Here is a 13,461-nt window from a genome sequence, read left to right on the forward strand (position 1 = left end):
TCAGGAGGCAGAGATCAGGAGGATCATGACTCAAAGCCAGTCTGGGCAAATAGTTTGTGAGACCCTATCTCAAAAAACCCTTCACAAAAATGGGGCTGGTGGAGTGGGTCAAGGTGAAAGCCCTGAGTTTAAGCCCCAGTACCGAAAACACACACCTCTTTAAATATTTATTTTGTTTGGCTACTTCTCAGAGTGGGACAAGAGGGAACAATAGGGAAATTAGGACATACCCAACCAATTACTCATAAGAGGAATAATAGGAATAATATGGTGATAAGAAAACAATGCACAAGCAGAACATTGAGATTAGATAATCCTCACTGTCTCAAACTTTAGCAATCATTGTTATTGGGTAAGCTTTTTATATGCTAGCTGCTTGATGGCCCAATATATTTTAATTTTTTTATTTACTTTTTGGACTCCTTCCCACTGCTCATGTGCTAGCTAGAAAGCATGGACCTTGTATTGTAGGCCTTCTGGAATTGCTATGTGTCCAAGGATGAGCATGTGCAATTCAAGTTCAACATTGCCTTAAGTGCAGTTTCACTGCATGGGTCATTTCCTACAGAATGGCAACTTTTATTTCATTACTTTTTAGGATGGTTTTTAGAAGGAGACACTGACAAATCAGAGGGTGATGCCCTTCCCAAAGTCTATGAGTCAGTGATTCTTATTGCACTCAGCTCCTACGGAGAAGGGCCTAGAGACAACAACTTTCGGAAACAAGTCTGTGAAAAGTTAAGGAGCTCACCCTTCTACAGTTCCATCTCCTCGGAGGAGCAGGTCTGACAGAGGCTTCTGCATAAGGCCCATCTCCTGTTTTTTGACCATACTTGTGTCTGGCTTTTGCATTTCTCCTCTTCTTCTTTCCCTGCTCTCTTTACACAAACATACACACACACACACACACACACACACACACACACACACAGTTCCCTATCTTCCATAGTCCACAATAAGCAGTGGTTTCTTTCATGCTCTCTTGTGAAATCTGCATCCTATATCCACAGAGGGGGACAGAGGTTATAGGATGAAATGTCACTGGCCTTAAGGGTCACAGACCTTGGCTCCCATCCCACTTCCGCTATTTACTAACTGTGGGACCTTGGAGTTAATTGCTTAACCCCTCTGTATCAGTCTCTTCATCTGTAAAATGGGACTGCTAATGGCATCTCCCTCCCAGGTTCTGGTTCTGAGTGTCTAATAACATACTCTGTGGAAGTAGTCAAACAAATACCAGTGGGTACTTAGCCCATGCCAATTTCCTCTGCCAGGAGGATAGCAGGATTGAGAGGCAGGATGGAGCAGTGAGCAATGGGGACCCAGGCCAGTTAAGGCAAGCAGAGAAGCTAGAGCAGGGAGAGGCCATCAGGGGAGAGGATATCAGGCAGTGGGATTCTGTACATGTATGATTGATGAGCAATTGGCTCCCACAGAAGACTTTTTATAGAGAGAATGCTGGGTGCAGTTGGACTTACTTCAAGTTTGGGACCATGCTGAGCCCAAAGGTGACAACCAGCCACAACTAACAGGGAACTTGATTAGAAATGAGGGAACTGATAGTGGATCCTAACACACAAGGCAAGGAGACCAATCAATTAATGAATCCATGAAGAGCCATCTACTAAGCATCAACTCCATGCTGGCTGCTGTAGGAGGACCTGGCACTTCTAGGCACCTGCATTTTCATTGACTGACCCAAAAGAAGAGAAAAGGTTTTGAAAACCTAGTATGGGTGATAGGTACTGCTGTAGGTAGTTTGCTTATTCTCTCTCATTTAGCCATCCTCATGCTTTATAAAAGTGGCTTTACACTCCTTTTATAAATAAGTGAGCTGAGATTTGGAGAAGTTATGGAACTGGTCCTGGGTCTCAGAGCCCAAAAGTAGCAGAGCCAGCCTGGGTCTAGCATCTTCCTTTCACTAAACAATCCTCCCTCCTAACAATGGCCTGCAGAGCCATTCCTGACCCCAGAGATCCTAGATCTTACTATGAGGAAGGGTGAAGGCTGTGGTTGGGTAGCATAGGCCTGCACATGAGGTGACCTCCCCTCTCAGTGGGCTGGATGAAGAACACATGGCTATTCCACTGCCCAGAGGATGGAGAGAGGCTCCTCTTAACTAGACATGGGGACCAGGGGCTTCTCTACATCCTGTTTCCTCCTCTTGTTGAAGGTGAGTCCTTATTCTGCCTCTCTCCACGATGGCCTCCTTCTTTATGCTCAGACCCGTGGAGGAGATGATAAAGGTTGGGAGAGACTTCCGGAATGGGTGACAGCTGGTCAGCACTCTGAAAGCCAATCAGACCCCACTGCAGGGTAAGAGGGTTTTTGACCCCAGAACTCTGGCTCAGTCCTGTAGACTTTTAGATAATGGACATATGATTGCAGACTTCCTGCAAGCCCTGCCTTACTCTGTGCTACAGAATTCATCTTTCTCAAGGAGATTCTGATCTTCTCTAAATGTGGTTGAGGCTAGATTCTTCCAGTAAGTGGTCCAGAGGCTGCCCAGACCAGACTCTTCCATTGGGAAGAGTCCTATAGCTGATTTCTAATTATATCTATCATGAATGAAACCTGACCATAAGTCCTGCCCCTGGTGCATATGTGCATAGCAAGGCTGTGTGGTATGCTAGGAAGAACAAGGCATGGGCCCAGTAAGCATAGTATCCCAACCCCCCTTTCCCTACCTCTGGAAGGCAGACTCAGGAGACCCTGTACCTCTAGGACTCACCTGTTAGGGGTGGGCTAAGTGATCCACAGTGAGACCAAATGAATCCTTAGCCAAAGCATGTGTGCTAGTTTAGGGTGTAGAGGAGTTGTACTTTATTTCTTCTTCTGAAGGCTCTGGTGTGTTCCTTTGTGAGCAGAGTTTAGCACATCTCAAGCAAGGACAAAGAGCATACAGACCAGGACTGAGCATCCCACCAAGGTCTTAGCACGTACCAAAGCCAGGAGGAAAGGACCTGGCCTGAGAACAAAGCTTGCAAAATGTGCCCCAGGGGCCTGGCACTGGAGGGAAGGAGCCAGAAATATGGCAGGGACTGAAGGAGGCAGCTGTCCCACAGCCCCAGCCAACTGCCGTTGGCCTCTTGTCACATCTTCTGATTATTCATGGGAAATATAAGTCTGAGGTGTTCTGTGAAATTAACTGGAAACTGCTTAACATTGTTAAAAATGCTTGATTTTTAACATGGACCTAACAAAATACATACTGGCCTTGCCCAATGTGGCCTTTCAGCCCTCTCAAGATATTTCTGAGATATCTTTTTCATTTTGCAGCACCCATTGACCCTGTCTGAGATTCCTTGGAATGGCAAAACTTTGCACCTGGTGTTTAAGAGGAAGGCACCTGCTGATCTGAGTTAGGTCAGGCTGCCATTTCGAAACATGAGTGACACTCTGTCCTTCTTACCTTATGCAATCTTCTCTTTCCAGGGATCTCTGGTCTTGCGTCTGTGGACTCCCAAGGGGAAAGGCACATGGATTATTCAGTCTATGCCTTAAAGAAATCTGGAAATGGGTCCTTTTTTCTTCCTTTTCTTCATTATGATAGCTATCAGAAAGTAATCAGGTACCACAGGATATTTGTGCAAGTTTAACTCATGCAGCAGGAAGAGCCTTGGGAGGAGGAGGGAGATCAGAGCGCCTACTGAGAGTTTAGTTTGGGATCCAGTCCCTAGAATTCCCTTACCAAGTAGTCTGGTGCTCTCTGCACTCATAAAGATCGAGTTTGGACCTTTAAGGGGATTTTACCCTGGATCATGGGTATGGCTTGACATTTTCAGGTTCCAAGGGACAATATGCCACCTCTGATGGCACCTCCGTAGGTGCCAGGCTTCTTCTGAAGCCTCCGGAGAAACCAGTCCCCATTTAACAGTGGTCTCTGGGAAAGACTCTGGTCCCCAGGAAGTGATGGAGCACAAGGCCCCTTGAGGGATGGCCCGTGGTTAGCAAGACTGCTCACATCACAGTCTGACTCTCAGAGACATGTATGTACATCAGGACCTTGTGCTGTCCTGGGCTCCAGCACTCAAGAATCTGTAGGAAAATCTCTAGTTTATTCTCTTAGCTACAAATCAATAAGAAAAAAGTTTAGCACTTAATTCAATATCTTCTCGCCACACCCACCGCCCCACCACTACCTCCATTGAATCCAGATTCCATTTTTTTTCCCTTACTGTTAGGGAGAGTTGATCATCAAAATTGGTCAGCCCAAGAAGCAAAGTAACTATGGCAAACCAGTTCTCAGTATCAGAGAAACAAGCATTCTTCATACAGGGAAAAATGTTTTGGTCCAAAATGTCTTGACATTACTACACAGTAAAATTTATCTGTATCAAACATGGGTGAAAATCCCAGCAGCACTGGATAATTGGCATATCGTCTTTTAAATAAAAAGACACATGGTTTAAATCAAAAGACTGAGGCAGCTATTCTATCCATCAAATGAGATACTGCCTTAGGTTAGCAGAGGCTGGATTTGAAGAGTGAAGAGGATGGAAGAACATTGAATGGGTCAGCAGGGTTTGAATTAAGAGACTAAGGCCTAGTTTTTGCAAATATCACATATATTTTAGTTCCTGCTGCACACGAGGTAGAGATGAGTAGAATAAATGGAGTGAACACTGACCTTTGTCTTTCTTTTTTTAGAAGACCCTTGAGGAATTTCTCCAATTTTACTTGGCCCGGTGGCTCCCTTCATGAAGAAGAACTGGCTGTGGATTTCACAATGAGCTCTGCAAAACTGCACCTACTTTAACAACTACGTATGGCTGGTTGGAGAAGGTAGCAGTGAAGGTTTCTCCATAGCAGGGTTTTTCAACAGCACTCTTGACATTTTAGGACAGAGAATCTTGGTGTGGCTGGAGCTGTCCTGTGCTTTGTAGGATGTTGGCGGCACCCCTAACTGCTACTAAATAGGTACTATTAGCAGCTCTCTAGTTGTAACAACCAAAAATGTTTCCAGACATTGCCAAAGATCCCCTAGGGGGCAACAATTCCCTGTAGAAAACTACTGCTCTTAGAACCCTGGCTCCTGAGATTCGAGGCTCTGGGACATCCTTCCTAGGGAAGCAGGAAGAGTCCGGGCAGAGGAGTGTTGCTGAGTGGTTAGGTGCCTGGCCCTAGAATTAGATGGATCATACTTAGCAAGCAACTCTACAGATAGGTCACATGTTTAACAAAAATGGTAGTGACTTGGAAGGCATCATTATTTCCCTACAGTGGAAATTTCTATATAGAGGAGGAGGTGAGTATGGTTGCCATGGGAACTGGAGGGGTAGTCAGGGAAAGATTTCTGAAAGAAACAAGTCTGAATAGACTCAGTGCATCCTAACCTAGACCACACCTGGCCAGCCTTTGAGGTAGCTGCTTGGCAGAGCCAGACTGAGACAAGGATGTGCTCACTTCTGCTTTAGGCAGCTCTAAGTAATAGCTATCTCTATCCTCCAGGTACAGTTGCTGTGGTGCTCACAATGACACTCCTGATTACTGCATTGGGAGCTGCCATCATAGTCTGGTTTTAAGGATGCAGAGGGGAAATTTGCAGAACTATAATAAAGACAGCTGGTGGCAAATCAGTATGACAGCATCACTATTCTGCCCCAGAACAAGGTGAGGCCACACATGATCCAGATGTCCACTTTCCTAGTCACTGCTGGTAACCTGTAGAAGGGAGCTTACCTAGGAGCTTATGAAAGCAAAATTCATGAAGTGACCTGTTAATGAGGAGTCCTGAGACCCGAATTCTGTTTGTAGGCCCTTCACTTCCCTGCTGAATATTCCTGAGAATGTCACTTTGCCTCCCTGAGACTCCATTTCTGACTATTTTAAAATGATTGATAGTCTCTAAAGCTTCCTTCAATTCTTACTCTGGGGTGCAAGCACCATATAGCTTGCTCAAATAGTAAAGCCATTCCAGGGGAGTGTTTAGTTATTTTCAAAACCATTTCATGCTGGGCAAGGTGGTGCACACCTGTTATTCCAATGCTCAAATTGTTGGAGGCCAGCTGGGTTACATGGGGAGACCCTGACTCAAAACATACAAACAGACAAACAGAACCCCATATTGACTCCCTTAATCTATTGAGGACTAATACAGAAAAGTTAATTTATATAACACTTGATGAGCATCTACCAAGCATAGTCCAAGCCTTGGGGACACCCCACAAATGAGACTCCAGAGAAAGGCAAGTACTCACTGATGAATCTCCACAGTGAGACTGAAGTCTTGCAGATGAAGGCTGTCATCTTGAGGGCTTCAGAGAGGAGCTCACATTTGGGAAGAGTGAGTTGCTAGTGGTGAGGAGGAGAGACATCACAAAAGATATCCAGAATGTGGGGTGCTGAAGGCTGGGGAACTTGACTGGTACCAAGTCCAGGAAGTTTCAGACTAGGAGCCTGGGGTTCATTAGTAACTCATTTCATGACCCAGGGGAATTGTGCCTTCCTCTTCCCTCTTCAACCAAAGCAATTTTGTTCTGATTTGCTTGGTTTGTATTTTAAGGTTCGAGGGAAGATTCTCCTTGAACAACAGTGTTCCAAAGGTGTTCACTAAATGTTGATGAGGCACTGGGAGCATTGAATATAGAAAGAACCCAGATTCATTTAGGTAAATGACTCTGACCCCACATTCAGCTAAATTCCACAGCTAGAATTTGAAGATGGGAAGTTGGACCTAAGCACCTGTGCTCATGACCTATGTGATCCATGGTGGCACACAGGCCAAGAGTGAGGTGTGTAGCAGGTAGGCTTTCACACTTTGGGTCAGAAAGATGAGAGTTCAAGTTCTCATTCTCCTAAGTATTGTTTGTGTGATCTTGGATCACCCTCCTCATCTAAAAAGTACACTGTCCCTTTAGTACTTGGCTATGCTACTGACAGCAACCAAATCATGTTTGTTTTTCAGCCATCTCAGAGAGGCATTCCTGTGTGGAGAGGCAACACTAGCAATGCAACTTCTGCAATGATTTCTGCAGACTGTAACTCCTTTGTCAACAGCCAGCAGGGGGAAGAGCTCTTTTATGCCCCAGTAGGACTTTACCAGGTATTTCTATGCCATGTGGCTGCACATAGGTGTTAATGTCTGTCCCAGTCTCAATATGAACTTTTGGTCAGGCAGGGCATTCTGAATTGCTTTTTCAAGCAAAAGCCAAAGTGGTCGTGTGTTTCTAGACTGGTGCTTCTCAAACTTTAAGATACATACAAATCATCGGGCAGTCTTATTAAAAATATAGGTAAACTGTATAAATATTATGTGTCACTTAAAAATTTTTTGCATATTTAAAAGCAAGTAGCCTAGCCTAGTAGGTCTAGGGTGGAGTCTGAGGTTCTGCATCTCCAACAATCATCTCCCAGGTAAATCCTTTGCTGGCTTCTCACTTAGACCCAGCCTCTGTTCAATACAATTTTCTGGAATCATGGACATGTCTCAAGTCTTCACTATCCAATAAGGTAGCCACTAGCCTCATGTGACTATTGAACATTAGTGTGCCTGGGGAACTGAATTTTACATGCTCTTTAATTTTAATTCATTTAAATTTAAATAGCCCAGGGGAACTGGTGACTACAATCCTGGCCTGTGGATTATTTCATCACTGGTGCTTTAATAATTCAGTCATGTGTGTGGTGCTTTTTATAGAGTAAATGGTGGCTGCTGCTAAAGCTTGGACATCAGTCCTGCTTGTCTTTTCTCATTTCCCTTCCACATTCCAAGCCATGTAGCTGCTTGTGCAGTAACAATCCTTTAGAAGGATCCAAGAATTCAACACCCCTATGGAAAGTTTATACATACACACCTGTATTTATTCTTTTAAGCAGAGGTCCTGGAGAGTGGAGGAGGAAAGCTCCACGTAAAGGAAGCATTGATCACTGCTCTAAAGTTAGGAGAGGGTTAGGGTTAGGAGAGATGAAAGTCTATTAGCGATTAAAGCCAACTCATTCCCTATGCAAGTGAATTTATTTTTCTAAATGTTTACTTAGCTGAGGTTTCAAACTAAAAAGTTTCTGGGACATTACCAAATATCCTAGGGACTACCTTTTATTCAAAAGTGTGTGGCATGGCCACCTGGTCATTTAGAGAAGGAAGCCAGCAGTCTGTAGCATACGCACTACTGGATTAATTTTCCTAAATGTTTCCCCTTGCCCTCCTTAAAACCCCATCACTGGATTTCCCACCTCTGTACATATTAGTGTCCAAAGTCTTTAATAAGGGACTTAAGTCTCCTGACTACTTGGCCGCAGCCTACTCTCAGGAACTTTTTGTCTTGGACTAAAAATCCATATTCATCTAAGCAATTCTGCCAATTATGTCGTGTATGTTTCACCTGCTAACAATGCCAAGCCTGTTCTGCCTTCTCCACCACATCTGGAACCTTCTTATCCTTCAGGGTTCAGAATAAGCATCACTTCTGAGATTCCTTTCTTTCATCCTGCATGCATCCCTTGTGCTGAGGAAATCCCATCACAGTCTCGAGTCCTTTACAGTTACCGCCACATGGAAAGTGGCAGAGTTGGAGTTGATGTTTAACTCACACTGAAGCTATCTTCTCTTGTGTCCAGATTCCATCTCTCCTTCCCAGCTCTTACCCCATTATTATATGATTTTTGTGGTGACCAATTAAGTGACTCCAAGAGCAAACATAATAGGTAACAACAATTTACTGAAAATCAAGTAGACCTTGATTTTCCAGTGTTATGCGTTTTAACTGGTTCAATCCGCACAACAGCCCTGATGATACTGGTATTATTTTTAATTCCCATTTTGCAGATGAGGAAGTGGAGGCTTAGAGAAGTTGATTCCAGTGATGGCACTGGGCTTTGAACTAATTAACTGACTCCAGACTTGCGACTTCAACTCACTCTTTCCTCTGAATGATAATGGGATATTCATTATTGTATAAATACAGAGTATGGTCATGGAGTTAGACATTCAAATTCTGGCTATACCACCTACAAATGTGCAACCTTGGACAAGTTTCCTAACTTCAGTGATCCCATCTGGGGTTGGGTTAGTTGTATCCACCTTGCAGGGCTATGATGCCAATTAAATGAGGTCTTACTGCTCAGCAGCTAGCCTCAGTGTCCGATCATAGGTGTTGACAGGACAATGAGGATCTGAGCGATCCCTCTCATAGGTGGCTTTCTTACTTGTCTTCCTGTTCCCCTTCCTTGCCCTTTCTGAGTGGACTGTTTCTGGATCATCCTGAGTTAAGAACATCCCACTTTGCTCTGATTCCAGGGAATCCATGTGGCCATTCGCTATGTCTGTGACCATGCAGAAGCTTGGGTTAGGAAGCTGCCTGTGTTACAGGAGGTCAGACTGGTGAGGCCTCTCTCTGCCCCTCCTCTGCTTGCTCCCTGTCCCACCTGGGGCCTTTGGGGTGACCTCCACCCCCAAAGAAGCAAAGTGGGCGGCTGCTTCCCTAACATGGGTCACCATCCCTGCTCTGGAAGTCAAGGCTTTGAACCTCAGACCCTTGGCCTGAATCAGGTACCTGAAGCCTGGATCTCTCCTACCCTTGCTTCTTCCCCTTAATTCATTCTGGCCTTAACTCTGGCCCTTTGTCCTTGATTTCTGTGTTGGCTTCACAGTCCCTGGCACAAAGACGCACTCTATATGTGTGTTATCATTACCATTATTATTTCCAGATTTGCAAAAAAGGAAGTCTTAAGGTAAGCAATATATTAAATCCTTATACTGGTTTGCTTAGTGATAGCTAATAAAGAACCTTATGAATTCTTTCTCCTGTTCACCCAAGGACAGTTCCTCTTTGGTCAAACTGCATGACCTGAATTATCTTGTTGAACTGCCTGCTGGGGATCAAATTAGCAGTGGAGTTGCCAAGTGTCTAGTTTTCTTTGTTTGGGTAGAAACTGTATGAACTTGATTTCTTCTCCTATGATGTCACAGCTGCTCCTGAATTGGGTTCCTGGGCCCATCCTTCCCCTGGTATGTGACTATCAGCTTTATGTCAGGAATGAGGTCATATTCATAAAACTTAAGACTTTATCCTTTCAAAATGTTGAGTCAGGTTATGGAAGCTCCTAGGAAGATTTCCATTTATTTAATGGAATAATGCCTTACATTGTATTAGTTCTGACCTAAGATACCAGATCCATTAGAGTCAACCCTGTTCAATGTTTGGAACTCACTCTGCCTTGGCTTGAGTACTTGGTGACATTTTAAATAACTATGTTTTTTCTAGGATGTTTTGAGAAACTCAGATCATGAAATGGATTGGATATTCAAACTGTCATTTGCATGTGACATAGTCAATATGAGTATAACATAAACTTATTTAAAAATAAATACTGTAGTATTTTTGAGTTCTTTGTTTTGGGTCTTGGATTAAATGAACTGTAGTCTTTACTGAAAATTCTGGCCCTCTTCAAGTCTATTCAAACAAAGTGATTTCAACTCTAAAATCTGTTACTTCAATCAGAATTTCCATTATTTTCTCTTTCTCTAGTCACAAGTAAATCTGGAAGGAGAAAGGTATTTTACACAAAAAGATGGAATAAATGTTAGGCTTAACCAATCAGGAAAGAGCAGGGTATTTACATTTTAACCTAGAACATTTTATCCCAAAGAGAATCTAATTACTAGACAATGAATCAAGCCAAGGACGGGAATTCCTAGTACTCTTTCCATCTCTCTGACCCTTGATTCCTTTCCCCAGAAAATGGGGATCTGTGCTACAGCATCCACAAAACTGCTGACTTAAGAAGTGGGCTAGGGATGCAGATCTGAGAAGGCTCATAAGTAGGCAAAATCTTTATTCTGGACACTGGGGCTGTGGTGGATGTGATCCAAACCTAGACATTTTTGAGCTGACACGCTTAACTCTTATAACATACTGCCTCTCAGTAGGAAGAACTAGAGATTGCTGTTGTGTTTGTAATAGAGAGGAGTCAGCCTCACATCTAGGTGCCTATTCGGGTGCTGGCAGAGTGGCTCAAGTGGGAAAGCACATGCCTAGCAAGCATGAGACCCTGAGTTCAAACCCCTGTACTGCCAAAAAAAAAAATGCCTATTAGGGGCTGGCAGGGATAATTTGCAGAGAAGTAGAGAGAGACTCATTCTTTCTCATTGCCATGAAAAGAGGGAACATTTAGATTCTAAGCCCAAGATGACTCATTGTAGATATGTAACTGGTGATGAGGGACTGAGGGAACAGAAGTGCAGTTGAGATTAGTTGTGGAGTGGGCCACATCAATATGGACCAACAACCTAAGTGTGCTCTCCTCAACCTAGGCTAGCATCCAGCTTCTCTTTTTTTAAGTTTGCTGTGTATCCTCTTACCATCAGAAGGAATCAAGCCAAACTTTTACCATCAGAAGGAACCAAGCCAGTGACCTGGGAGTTGGTCCTAGGGAAGAAACCTCTCTGACATGGTCAGCAGGGTGAGGGATGAGGGCTGATTGACAATGGTTAGTGAACAGTCTAACCACCAGTAAACATTTGTACTCATCAATCAACAGACTCCTGCAAAGACTCTGATGGAGTGTTGTAAGGGTTATAAGGGTAAAACACAAACTTGCCCTTCTAGAATATTGGGCCACTGACTCATTCAGTGACATTGCCAGGCTACTTCCCCTCTCTGGACCTTCACGCAGATATAATAAATGAGATTGGCCTGGTTAGCATCAAAAAGGCTTTCCTTTCTGGAAGATTGTGTTGTGCTTTCTTTTTAAGGAGCTGAGTCATATGGCCTGATAAGATTTTGATTTCTTAGGTTTTATCTTTGCTAATTAAGGTAGACAAACAGAGACCTCTCTGTGATTGGGTCTTTAAGGGCGACCCTGGATCACTGTTATTATGGAATTAAAACTTTACTGAGCTATGTTAAGGGTTAATTCTACTCTAGGCTCGTTCACAGGAAGATAAGGACTTTTTTTTCTGGCAGTATTGGGGTTTGGATTTGGGGTCTGTGCTTGCCAGAGCACAAGGTGTTCTACAACTTGAGCCACACCACCAACCCTTTTGGTTTTAGTTGTTTTTTGAACATGTTCAGGCAGACCTGGGGCTCGATCTTCGTTCCTTTATAGCTGGAATGACAAGTACATCCAGCTTTTTACTGGTTGAATGAGGTCTCCCTGACTATTTGCCCAGGCTGACCTCAAGTCTTCATCCTCATGATCTCTGCCTCACGAGTAGCTAGAATTATTAGGCCTGAGCCACAGCATCCAACCAAGACAAAGACTTTTGACTGTCAGATACCAATCATTAAAAAAGGTCTTCTCCCTGTCGATTTGATACCAGTTTAACATCTCCTCTACACCAGGTACTGGATAGATTCTGAGATGTGGAAGGCTTTTCAAATCATCAAACAAGTTACTCCTATCACACTGGATTCTGGGCATGGAATGCACAGAGGCTCATTTCCTTGTCCCCAAGGAGCTCCTCTCAGTGGGATGGGCCTGGAAGGGACTTTGGAGAGTATAATAGTCTTCATGAGTAAGGGACAAGCCTTCATTTCTAAGTAAGAGAAGTCTTGATGGATTGATAACATAGAAGTTGTCTCAGGGATTTGAACTTTGACTCTGCCAGGTGACCATTGCTATCCCAAGCCTCAGTTTCCCTATATATAAAATAAAGATAGCATCAGTATCCACCTCATAGTGTTGCTGAGATTAAGGGATGTAAAATGCTTAGTGGCATATCTACCCTATAACAGGTGTCCACTAAATGCTAACTGTTAGTACTCACAGGTGTGTTGCTACTGTCATAGATAACTCCATAAATAGTACCATGAAAGCACATTTGTCTCTCTCTTTCTCTCTCTCTCTCTCTCTCTCTCTCTCACTTTCTCTCTCTTTCTGTCTCATTTTATTTTTTTGAGATAGGGTGTAACTATATAGCCCAGGGTGGCCTTGAACTCTCCATCTTCCACCTCAGCGTCCCGAGTGCTGAGATTTCAGGTGTGTGCCACCCCTCCTGGCCTAAATACATTTTCTAATTGAAGTCTCTCAATAATCTTATGGACTAAGTTTACACAGTTTAAATATGGTGACTACCAGCCACATGTGCTAAAGACCACTGGAATTGTAGTTAGTCTGAATTGAAATATGTTATAAGTATAAAAGTCTTCTCAAATTTTGAAGACTTAGTAAAAAAAAAGACTAAAATATTTTGATATTTTTATTCACTGAAATGATAAGATTTTTAATTTAGATACATTGAATTAAAAAAGTATACATGTTTTTATTGAACAGTGACCTTAATAATTAACAATTAACTACTATCAATTCATTTAAACTCAAACATTAATATTAATATTTGCTCCATTTACAAGAGGGAAAAATGAGGCTTGCTCAGCTAATAAGAGGCAGATTAGGATTTGCAGTCAGTCTGTCTCCAAAGGCTGTGTCTTGCTTTCATGTTCTACTTCCTTTCTGCTAAGCACCAGAAAGCAAAGATGTGGGATGTGGAGGTAGGAACCCTAGAGGCTAAAAGCACAT

At 43.3% G+C, this 13,461-nt stretch overlaps 1 pseudogene; it reads left to right on the forward strand.

Moving 5' to 3' along the window:
• The window catches only part of LOC109674821 (guanylate cyclase 2G-like), a 48,234-nt pseudogene that overhangs the window by 13,194 nt on the left and 21,579 nt on the right, over nucleotides 1-13,461 (forward strand).

This window comes from Castor canadensis, chromosome 7 (assembly GCF_047511655.1).
Source record: "Castor canadensis chromosome 7, mCasCan1.hap1v2, whole genome shotgun sequence".
Classification (NCBI taxonomy): domain Eukaryota; kingdom Metazoa; phylum Chordata; class Mammalia; order Rodentia; family Castoridae; genus Castor; species Castor canadensis.